We start from the raw sequence: 12,889 nt of genomic DNA, 5'->3' as shown, positions 1-12,889 counted from the left end.
AAAAAATTTCCATCGGCAGACTCGCATACTCGAATGGCAACTGGCAGGCTCCATGGTTCAACACAGTGGTAATTCCAGTGTGCCACCAATGCAACAAGTCTCTCCATAGTATCAGGAGATTCGAATATAGGTTAACAAGGGCGGTGTGACAACTGTTGCCGTGCTGAAAAATGCCACAACAGGGCTGTATTGTGCACAGATTTTTGTTGCCACTCCCATCCCACCTAGTTGTGCCAGCTTCCAAGTTTACCCCGTATCATTTCAAATTAACTGACGTTTGCTGGTGTTTGATTGATAGATGAAATCACCAGTAAAGTGTGTCTGTCATCTTTAGCACTAAAATCATGTTCTCAAGGGGAAACCGAGTTTAACGAGGTTGCGGACATGAAAGCTGGCAGTGCTCATGGGGGTCGTAGCAGAAAAGTTGCAGCATGGCGTCGTGCTGTTTTTGCTATGTTGATGTTATAAAGCGCATGGTATTTATATGGGTCATACGTTTCAAACAAGGCACTAGCTGGAAGTCGTTGCTGTCCCTTCCCTTTGTTACACGTTGTAGTCGTGCTCTTTGTTTGAAAAAAGTATTAGAAACTAGCTAGTGTAATTACAATTATAGAACTAATTTTCTGTGAAGGAAATGCTGCCTTGTGCCGGCTAAAGGATATACACTGTTTTGGCTACACACATCATAAGACAAGATAGCAATGCAATACTCTACAGAGCCCGTGCACAAGCTGCTGCCTTGCATTGGTCTGACCCACAGAATTGACAGGAACAGCTCCCCAGGACTGATCCCGAGCAAAGGTTCTGGCTCGTTCATGCCCCTCAACTTCACAGAAGTCAATGAAACCTTGTTACACAGGCTGCGGCTTAAAGTAGCATTGACCTGAAAGTATCTGCACACAATCGGACGCGAGGACAGCCCAGACTGCCTTCTGTGTAAGACTGTACAGAGACAATTGATCATTTGCATAGTTTTTGACCAAGGTATACTAGTGGGTGAAAAGACCTTGAAGCAGCCTTACTACGCTTGAATGCTTACCCTCTGTCTGAACGAAAGATTTTTGGCACGTGGGCTGACACGAAGAAGCAAGATCGAGCTGTCAAATCGCTGCTTGTCCTGTCAGGACTCTTGGGTCTATGTGGTGAAATTTCACAAACTGCGGAACTTTTTTTTATGGTCGGTAAATAAGTTATGCGAATTATGCAGTGATTAGTCTGTTTCTGCGCCCCATACATGCTTTAAGTGTACATTAAGTTCATTGGTTGATTTCACTGTCATTTCTCATACCCTCAGTATTCAGTACCTTCCTTGCCCCAGTGGGATTTAAGTAGCAGGCCCAAGTTCAGTTTCTCAGGCTTTCCTCTTCTCCTTTCAAAAATCTTTTACTATCTCTACCTCTCTCTTGCCAGCATGCCAGGTGCTTGTAACGGTTTACTAGGATTCGCAACGGTCACCATACGATAAAAATTTCTTATGACTACTTTCATTGCTGAAGTTCACTGCACTCAGTGTACTAGGGTGTTTGGCGCACAATAGTAATTATGACTGCAGACAGCCTACAGTTCTTAAAGCCCACATCGAAATCCTGCCACGGACTCGTTCTTGCCTTCACTTCGATAAGGCTGTCACAAATGGGTTGATCAGCCGAACATGCTGGAAGGGATGTTTTTCTACACTCTGAATTAATGTTTGATCATTGTGCATACATTAAAGCATTTTTGTTGGTTCTTCCTTTTTATCTCTTGACACCCAGTGCAACCAATGGGCTGGTAAAAGCTGTGGCTTGTCATATGTGTTTCCAGTTCATAATGGTGCATTCTGCTTGTTGCCAAAGCCAACTGCAGAAAAGTTCTTCAGCCATAATGCAGTGCTGGCGATGGTCTTTTGTGGGCTATAAAAGCAAAATGTACTGGTTGTTGGTCAAATAAAGTGAGCCAATTTTAAATGTTTCTTCCCAATGCCGGATGTGTTTTCTTGGAGGTTGTGTGTTTGCTTAGTCCTTTTGGGAACAGTTGAGCATGTATGGCTCATGTGTTGGCCATGAGACTAACCAGCATTTGAAGGTTCATGGGGCAGGTACAACTTGTACAGCTGGTGAGCGAAGGGATATAACTATTACATTTCCGATTTTCCTGCAACATGTCACTAGCATACAACAATTAGGATTTATAATTTAGCTGCAGTTCTTTTTTACGACAATACTGCTATTGTGCCCATTATAAAATTCATAGTAATTACGACCAGCCGCCATACGTTGCTGGCCGTAAAGTGAGCGGCGTCATCAGAAAACATCATGTCATAGTTACTCCCGCCGTTTACCCCGCACGTGTGCACGCGTTTTGCGATGAGCGTGCGGCATCAACCTGGCTTGACCGTGGTGCTCGGAAAAATACCAGGAAAACAGTCACGTACGTCTGCGCCACAAGGATGAGCACAAGACACCTCGCAGACGCCCAGCTCGCGAAGCCGGTTCTACCGCGTGCCGACGCATTTCACTTTAGGAGGAATGGGAAAGCCTGCGGACAAAGCAATCCGGGTCAGCAAGTCATGCATGCGGAAGATGGATATGACGATAATTTTATGGACCTCATAACTACTACTGCCTCAGTGAGAAGCGACGACGGAACACGTAAATAAACAAATTTCGCGCAATACGTGGTGGTGTGTCATTCAGTGCTTCAGGAGGATCTAAAAAGAAATCCTCCAGCTCGCCTTGCGTCACTTAGTGCAAGTTTCGCCAGTTTTAAAGACGAAGGTGTAACATCAAACGCGAAAACTGACCGTACATATATGTGGCGTCGGCGGGGCCACCGCTGTATGGACTGGTGTACTTGAACTCATTTCGCCAGAGCAGCAGCCAAATCCTCTCACTACGGCGCTAAACCGGCACCTTGGCAGAATGGAACCTTGCTGCCACGTGCTGCCAGCTGCAGGTGCACGTGGCAGCACGTATACGCGTAAACGAATGCGCACACACAGCTCTGACTGCTGGGGAACTTCAGCGTGATGAGCATCCAGTCTGCTTGTCAGAAAACGAAGGCCTGTATGCTTCTTTCTTTTTGGACAACAAACGGTACATGGTTGGCCGGTTCTTCATCACTTGCAGTGGTAGGCTGTTGGACAGCTGCTGCTATGACCAGAAGCAACATGCGCACTACTTACATGACGTTTGTATACAAATTATGTGCAACAACGCTTTTATCAATTTGGTGTTGACAGGAGCTGTGGGCACAGTATATGTGGGAGACTATATTGGCGCTGCCCTTACCAGCGTGTGGTACAGCGCTGTACTCACGCTGTTTATTAGTTACCAGCGCAATTTTTACAACGGTGTGTGAAGTTGGTGAAATGAAGTACAGTGTATCTCCTGGATTGGTCGGTGCTTCCTGCTTCGGCGTGATTCTTTCCAGGCCATCACTAACAAGGGTGGCAAAGTTGTGCTTGTGCCAGAAGCCAAATTTTTTGACACTTTAATTGTGATCAGTACTTGTAGCACTGCAGTGTACCTTGTAACTTTGGAAGCTCGGAAAAGTTGGTACAACATATGACCAAATATAGAGTTGTAGGCACGACGAAAAGAGGCATATTAACACGCGTTTACTCCAAACATCTTTTTGTCACATCTAATATAATTCAGGCCTTTTTTGTCCCAGCTGTGCTGATTTCACTCCCCAAAATAAGGCACCTGCTGGTCTTTTTATGCACAGAAGGTATGGTGAGGTTTCAAAACATTTTAGGCTGCTGCGCCAAAACTATACGGACAAAAACGCTGGTGTTCAGCGGCGCGTACTACAGTGCACCAGAGTTGAAGATCAAGTGCACTGGGCACCTAGACCCAAGATAACTCTTGTCAAATGAGGGCCTTCGAAGATATTCCTTCGGCCTATTCTTCTCCCCACAAAAGCCACAGATTCTATGATCTAAATGGGAGCGCAAGCAGCCTTCGTGCAACACTATTTAGACCTTTGCCGGCAGAGTCTTCAGCCAGTGCCCGCGTTTGAGGACACAGACCTATTCTTCTTCCCTATTGAGCCACAGCAGATCAAACCTGATGGGGTGATATGGGGCGCGCACATACCTTCCAAAATAAAAAGAAAGAAGGAAGTGCGGTTACAAAAGCCGGCGAATTTAAACGTGCAACACAATCCTCCGAATCCTCCACTCGGAATGGTTTTGCCTTGCCCGCCGGTGCGCCGTAGATACTACAACACGTACCGAACGACAGCCGATGTACCAAGGAGAAGAGTTATCAGCCTGCGCTTACGGCGCGTACAAAAAGCGCGTGCTTTTCATCGTAAACAATGAAAAGCACAGCCGACCTAAACATGAGTGCCGGCACGGCCGCTTTGCACGGCCGGCATGGTACTTCGTACTAGTTTTGGCGATCAACAACGACGACCAAATCCAAGAAATAATAACAAAAAACAGGTGACGTCACTTCCGTGGGGCGCTCCAGCCAGCCCCGATCGGGCGAGGCTGGAGCACCCCGGGGGAAAGGATCCCCGGGGTGCAGCAGCCTTTGCCTTTTTTTTTCTCTAGCTATTAGTGCATGCAAACCTCCCAAATTAACGCGGCTTTATGTGTGTACGTTCGGGCTCGATTCACGCTGACGAGACCTTCCAAAGCTGCACCAAATATTTAAAGAAATACGAATGGGCCATACCGGCCATAGGCGATGGCCATACCCTTTTGCCCCGGGCGGTCACCTGACCCACACTGCTGTCATTGGCTGATGCGACGCGCGGTTTTTCAACAACCCAACTTCTGATCAGAGGCTATTTTTGAGCGGAAGGGGCGAGAGAGAGAGCGCCAGTCCGACCAACCTGCGTTCACATTATAAGGCTTAACGCGCCGACGCTACACAGGCGATAAGGCGCGCCGTAGTGGAGGGCTCCAGATTAATTCCAACCACCTGGGGATACGTGCGTCGAAATCGCGAACACACGGGCGTTTTCGCTTTTCGCCTCCATCAGAAAAGCAGCCGGCGCCGCGGTCGGGAATCGAACTCGCGTCCTTTGGCTCAGCAGCATGCACATATAAGTACAGGTTAAAGCAAAATATCTGCTGTATTGACTACATTCCCACAATTTTTTTTTTGTGGGACGCTGAGAAACAAAGAGTTACTTCCAATTAATGTCCCTTTTGGTTGCTGGCTGCCAGTCTCGTGGAAAGCTACTCAGTCAGTTTGATTGATTGATTGATTGTAGGGTTTAACGCGCCGACGCAACGCAGGCGATGAGGCGCGCCGTAGTGGAGGGCTCCGGATTAATTTTGACCACCTGGGGATCTTTAACGTGCGCCGAAATCTCGTACACACGGGCGTTTTTGCTTTTCGCCTCCATCAGAAAAGCGGCCGCCGCGGCCGGGAATCGAACCCGCGACCTCGTGCTCAGCAGCGCAACGCCTTAGCCACCTACTCAGTCAGTTAAGCCTATCCCATGTAGGTCTGAGATTATTTGTAGAAGAGGCATGACGCGGTTTTTGTCAAATGATCAGTTGTGACCGCATTGTGCAGTTTAACATTATTATTAATTTATTGTCATAGCTGACATCAGCAACCGGCAGGGGAGAATGATGCGAGGGAAGCTGCACTTTGCAACGCACTTTTCTAAGTAAAAATGCTTAAAGAATGCAGTACACGGTATATATTCCATGCTTTAATCTGGCAAGATAATTGCACTCATTTCAGAGTTCGTTTACAGCACGGAGCAAGAATATGCCCATTGCGGAAAGCGCGGGCGAGTGACCAGATAATGCCACAACGAAAGCAAACGTGGACTACAAAGCTTCGTAGCTGCAACGGCGAAGGAGAGCGCAGCGGCCACTGATGGACGAAATGATGGCAGCGTGCTGCGCAGTGCAATGCAATGCCGATCGCAGCAGCCACGCAGTTTCTTCTCCCGTGATAGATGCCGCTAGCTTAACCTAGGCCAAGCGCTAGTGACATTATCTGGCCGCCCAAGGAGGCGCCGTTTCCCCTCCTGCCTTGTTCCCACTCCGTGGTCTAAAGCTAACTCATCAGAAATAAATCTCCCACTTAGACGAACGGCTCAAAACGTGCACTAAGCTTCCAAGCTTGTTTGGCTGGATTGCTGCAGCTTTTTACCCCCGCTAGACTCCGTTTGCTGCAACTTTTGCATTGGTTTCCCTGCCAATTATAAAATGCAGCCTTTGATGGGACTTATGTTGGCGTGCTCATTACCCCTGCAGCAGAGCCTACATACCAGTGCTTCTCTTAACGCCTGGAAGCACTATGAAAGCTATAGTGATTACCAGCATGAAACAGAACTCTGGACTTCCCTCGCTGCAGAATATCCCTCCTAGTCTGTTGTGCAGCTGTTGGGATTGTCTACTAAGCTACTATCAAACGCTTTAATTGCTGCAACTAGAAGGAGGCTGGCCAATAGTGACGTTCTTTGTGTGCTTGTATTGTTAAAGCACACGAAGAATAGTCAACCATTGCAAACTTTTTCAGCAATTTTCTAAGTTGTTTCACACAAGCACATGAAGATTACTTGACCATTGCAATATTTTTCAGCAAGTTTCTAGGTTTGATGCGTGTAGCACAGTGGCCACCTAATCTAAGGACTGGATGCATGTGCTGACCACCACCCTTTCAGAACTTTCCTATGAATTTCAACACACCTTTCTTTTTCCCTCTCTCAGGTCAAAGCGGCATCATCTTTCGTTTTGCAGCTAGGGCCGAAGTATTGTAACCGCAGCGGTGGTTAGCCGTATTGCTGTAAGCCGAGCAATGCTGCAGTGGCGTACCATCCAAACACTAGTACCTACAAAAACAATTTCTAACTGGCCAACACTAACACTACTGCAACAACTGTTAATACATAGAGCTAGCCAGACAACACAAAGCTTTGTATTTTAGTGTTTGGCTTATCAACAACCATGATCCCATTTCGTGCAAACACTACGTTGTCTTGACCCAGATTTAATAGCACTAAAAAATTGTCAATTGGCCTAACGAAGTTTTGAACCTCTTGCTTTTATTTTTAATGGCTTTTATACCCCCCCCCCCCACCCCCTCCCATAAAGTTTAAATTCAACTCACGAATTTTGAACGATTTTTTTTTTCCTTTTACAACCCCTACCTTAACTCACAAGAGTTAGGTAGGCTTGTCAATGGCTACCCTTCTTATTTGCTCTCTTATTTTCTGGCCTGCTTCGAGTTCCTAGGGCAATTTAATTTCTCGTAACGCCCTTCTTGAACAAAATACCCTAAAGGCATTAGCACATCTACCGGCAAACCACTCTGGTTTTGAATGAAGATCTTTGCCACTCTCTCCCCTTCCGTTCCCTGCCTGCCAGCACAGTACTGGCTTTTTTGTGGGCATAAAAGCTCCGCAAGGAGGTCAAAATCTGACAAATATTCCCAAAACGAGCTTCACAAGAACCTTGGAGTGGGCTATTTGGTGCATTATTTCAAGCGTTAAGGAAGTTTTCACAGAAAAAGGCCAGGACAAAGCAGCAGAAATGAACAAAGCCAATGAGTGGCACCCTTAGTGGTGGAAAAAGTTCCTCTGGCGTGTTTCCAAGGAGTAAAGGACAAAATAAGAACAAGCAGAAGAGCAGAAAAATGCTCACATAACTATCAGCCAGTCCTGAAGCAGGTACGTGCAATATCTACATCTTCACTTTCATCCCCCTGGTCATTCCTTCGTGTCATAAACTACCATAAGGAGCAGAAGTTGCCCATTGGTACAGATTTCTCACCAGATAGCCCAGACACCTTTGCATGCCGGTGACCATTGAACACTAAATGGCTGTAACACATTGCTCACTCGTAGGAGGCCACACTGGAAGGGCCTGCTCAAGATACCACAAGTGAAGACGCAGGGGCAAGTGTACCCACATGAAGACTGGCTAACAGTTGCAAACATTTGTCCTGTCCACTCTTTATCCTGTTTTTTGTCTTCTGCACCACAAATCTTTGAAGAGGCACTACAAGGTGATTGAGTTTTTGGACTGACTGAAATATCACACCTCATGTTTTGTTTGGACACTGATGGCTCGTTTGTCCAAAAATAAATAATGCTGGCATTTCTTTTGCCCCGTTTTCTTTCATTTTAAAAAGCCCATCACAAAGTGTGACAAGTGAGCCCAGGTAGCCACATCACAGCTGAGCGTTTCCATGCAGCGCTGCCACCTGAATACTCCTACCAGAAAGGTATTCTAAATTTCCCCGCAAGCCAGCGGCATATCCGATTGCACTCATGACCTGACTTTCACAACTGGGTGCTGTGGCAGCATGTAGAAAACCAAAGCTTAAAAGGGGACCAGTTGGTTTTTAACTTGAAATACTGCTGGCACTAAGCTGACATAGATGATGAAAGTAGACAGGGAACGATTGAAGTACACACTACCAACCAGTCCTTAGAAATGACAGAGCTTATGACAATTTCTTCTCTTGGCAACACTGAAAACCGCCATGACAGTGCTTGCCGTGTGTGCGCATGCAATCGCATCTCGCAGGGAAAGAGGGAGGGTGAAGCGCACGTCGTCTGAGCCGCTATCACCCAATTCTTGGCCCGAGGTGCCAACAGATGTGAATAATCAGTGACATTGTCTGGTGATGCCCTACTTACCCGCATATCACCACCAGAAAATGGAGCTGCAGATGCCTGTGAGCGCAGTGACACAGGTGCAACCACACCTTGCCCCATAGGCAGAGTAATTCAGTACAAAAGCCAAATAATGCTTCTGAAGCAATTGTGAGCGATGACGCACCTGCTGACTGAGATACGACAGTAGCATAGCGGTGGGAGCATTGTCGGCTGAGAGACTAACGACATCTATCAGCAAGTGGCCGAGCGGCCGAAGGGGAAGGCGCTTGCAGAGAGCTGAGCGATCTGTTGCCAATACCAAAAAACGGCGGCTGGCAATCAGCTGATCTGTGGCGACGATTTCACCCGTGCCTTCGACAGGTAGGCTGTAGGACGCTGCGCGAAACAGTACTCGACGTTGAGGCAATGTTTTTGAGCTCGGTGGGACACAATATTACTGCTCCTGATGCTACCTGCACAAACGCTGCGCACCGCCCAGGCATACGTCGCCGCCCTAGCAGCGGGGCACGCAGGCTCCGGCATGGCGGCGCACACACGACTGCCGGCATGCACGCCACGCCAGTGAATACAACCTATATGTACTCGTTGGCAAACCAAGTTACAGTATTTCTGTATCAAAAGAAAAATGTTGTACTTTGAACGTTTTGGAAGGATTTAATGCATAAATTTTTTTTTCGTGTGTCTCGATTTCATGCCTTTCTACCACAGTTGAAACATACTGGTTGGATAATTGCCCTACAACAAGTTGCTTAACATGGGGAGAAGTTGACAATGCCATGTTTGCACATTGCGATTGCTACAACCGATATTGTAGTTGACCCTGAAGAGCACTTAAAACTGACCAGAAAGCGAATGCACACAATAGACAGACTCTGCAAACAGAACACACCAACCTCTCTTTATTGTGAACCCTGAACTTGCAGTCCTGAACCTTGCTTCGGCCCCCAACCAAAAAAAAAAATTTCAAACCATGCTGTCTGACAAACAGTGTTGCCATAACTTTCCCACAATACCTGAGTCAGTTTTTATATGAGCCTTTCATGTAAATTTACAAAAATAAATGGGAGATGTAAAAATAGCTTCAGTGAAAAACAAGAAGAAATTAAATAAGATGAGCAACAACTACTTTGAGCTCCTAGCTCCCCCTCCCCTCTCCCCAAGGTTGAAAACTGAGATCTTCAAAATCTATTCCATAGATTAAAAAATGAATGCCCAAGAGGGATGGCAACATGAAGATGCAGTTGCACCCATGGCACAACTGCTTGCTAGCGGCACCTCCACCTGAAAGAGGAGCACGGAGATGGTGTTAGACTCGCCACACAGATTGTAAAAAGTTGCACTGCAATGATCTCGCATTTCAGGCGAAGGAAAAATACAACACCACCAGAATGCACCAGATTTCGGAGCATGTTATGCAACCCCAGGTGGAATTTGTAGCTCAGGACTATGTTGCACTTCATAACCCATGCGTAACTGCGCGGTTATAATAAAAGTGGCCCAGAAGGGAACTGAAATGTAGGCACAGGGGTGTCAACACATATGCATTCATTGCCCAGTACCTTAAAGGAGTACTGACATGAAAATTCCATGTTCCACTTTTATTGCTTTTATCGATGCTTAATGGTCTCGCGAACCCGAAACAGCACTTTAAATACTTCAGCACACGATAATTAATTGCATTGAACGGCCTGAAAATCGTGTTTCAAATTCCCGCACTTTCATCCCGAAAGGCGCATATGACAGAATCCCGGCATGACCTCACCGCTTTGTGCGGACGTCAAAACACTGGGGAGGCCAGTAGGGGCGGTGTTTCGACCGCGCCGCCGCCGGAGCTGAACGGCCGATCTGCCTGAAGGTGCTAGGCCTACCATTGCGGCGGAAATTCGATGACCGCTTTCAATAAAAGTCCTGATGGCGACTTCTATTGCAATTCCGGGCTATATTATCGCTTCCTTTTCCGTGTGTGGAAATTTATTTTGCCAACAGTGCCTTTCTGGGCAGCGGTTATGCCTCTAGCTTTGGCTACATGCACCCGTTTGTGAATGTGCCAGCACCCGCTCGGCGCTCGCGGGGCCGCACATGTGGAGCCACGTCATGAGTTTTTGACGAGAGCTGTCGTGTCACTTCTTTTGGCTTTCACGGGATGATGTCACGCTAATGTCCATTTGCTGAGTGCTGCTCCGTGCGCTGCTCTGTCGGTGCGATAAATGAGATCCAATTAAAGTATGTTCTTCGCGTCACAGGCCGCTCATATTTAAGCCAGGGTATTCTGTTGAGTAAAGGAAGTGAACTGTGCAATAATATTAACGCCGAAAATTGGTGTCAGTACTCCTTCAACATGACCAGTGTAATGCTTTTGTATCAGCACAAAAATGTACAATTGTAAAAGTTCAAGCACTTAATCATTAGAAAAGTGTAAACGTAAACAAAACGAAGTCGCCCAATTTGGTTACTGACAGTAAAATCTGAAAACCATCGTCCGTAGCAGGCCACAAAAAAATATACCAGGGATGGGCGAATGGTGAATTTGAAGTTCGAAGCGAATAGTAATTTCGTCGCATAATTTCGAATCGAATAGTTCGAACAGTACACCTTACAGATTACACTGAAAAATGAGCAAATTGCGACCCGCCTACGAGTTAGAACCCACGTAGGCACATCATTTTGTGAAGCTTATTAGCAGTTGAGTATTCACTCAGAAATTAAATTGACAGCTTTCCTTTACTGTATTCACAAGTTTTCGGGAAGAAATACTAGTTGCTCCACATGCTCTGGGAGAAGCAGCTCCCACCGGCTGCTGACAACATTTCCTGTTGTCAAGAACCTCCTCTCACTCCTCGCCTGCGTGGAAGGAATGGAAAGGTACTTCCGGGCCAGCTTGGCCAGCACTGGGTAAAGCCGGATGCCATAGTTCGCCCACCACTCCAGAGGGTTTTCAGACCGTGGGAGCACAGGGGCGCCCAAAGTAGTTTGTCACTTGTTTGTCACAGCTCACGCAGTGAGCTGCCGTATTTACTATATTCTAATTGAATAAACTCTAGCACAAACTAAAAGAAAAAAAAATGTAAATATTAAAGTTATGGGTCTACTTAGATTAGGAGATTTATATTCAAGTGCAATTAGTAGCCACCAAAATATAAAAGTGACACACAGTCGGCTCCAGATTATTTAACGCCACCTATGCCCCGCTAAAAAGAGAGAGAGAGAGAGAGAGAGAGAGAGAGAGAGAGAGAGAGAGAGAGAGAGAGAGTATTGTAGCCAAAAGTATCTGTGGCCTGGCCAACCACAGCACAAGTTACAGGCCGCCATTTTTAAGTAAAGTGCACTGGCTTGGTGCCGCTATGTTGGCAGCGGTGTCATTTCAGTGCCGCCTTTGAACGGAAAGTGCGATGGCGGCCGAGAGCTCGTCGAACCTCTAGGCAAGGCAACAACTTGGCTCTGATAGAAATGTCCACGTTGGCGGGGTTTCGCGACAAGCCTGGCATGACATCTCAAGGGATGACATCTCGGAAGGCTTGACCGAAAAGCTTGGCTTTGGCTGCCTATTCGGGAGCACCAAATAACAAATAGAGAGCAATTCGATCGCATATTCAACAATACCGAATATTCGCCCATCCCTAAAATATTCATTTAATAAACAAAATTATTCAACAAAACCTGCAAAGATCTACCGTAACTAGCGCCCTCACATGTTTAAAGGAAAAGGGGGGGGACAAAAAAAAAAAAAAAAAAACACTGAAAAGGGACTAACCCAATTACAAAGTTGCATTAAATCTAGTTCCCTAAATGCCATTAACTGAAAAAGAGAGACTGGAAATGAACTCACAAAGTCCATCACCCAAAAAAAGAAATGAAAAGATACTGTCTGTGTTGATGTGTTCCTTCAACGCCACTGAAGAAACTCAAGGTTGGTGAAATAAAGAAACAGAGTAAGAATGCTTACGCATTAGTATACAGTTTTCAGAATTTCTGTAGTGTTTTCGTTCAGAGGACTTTTTTTTTAATGCAATAACTGTATGACATTGGTTCTTGTATTCCACAGGGTTGTGCCACAGGTGCTGCAAGGTGAGCCAGCAATTAGAGTAAAAGAAGTACTAGGCGGCAGACGAGAGCAGTGTAGAGTGTGGGCTCTGTTTCCTGTTGGAATTCTCTCTTTCTCCTGATGCATTAATAATTACTCTGTGTGCAGTTTTCGTCCACATTTATTGTTTTTTTTTTTTTCAAGTGTGTGCGTGTCCTCATAGTTCATTTAACCACGGCGAGACTAGAGGGGCATGCGGTCGTTCCTTCATATGGCCTTTGCTATCTA

Source organism: Haemaphysalis longicornis, unplaced genomic scaffold, assembly GCF_048455015.1.
Source record: "Haemaphysalis longicornis isolate Haplotype H1 unplaced genomic scaffold, Haemaphysalis longicornis Haplotype H1 scaffold_1, whole genome shotgun sequence".
NCBI classification, from domain to species: Eukaryota; Metazoa; Arthropoda; class Arachnida; order Ixodida; family Ixodidae; genus Haemaphysalis; species Haemaphysalis longicornis.
This window is presented reverse-complemented; position numbering follows the sequence as displayed.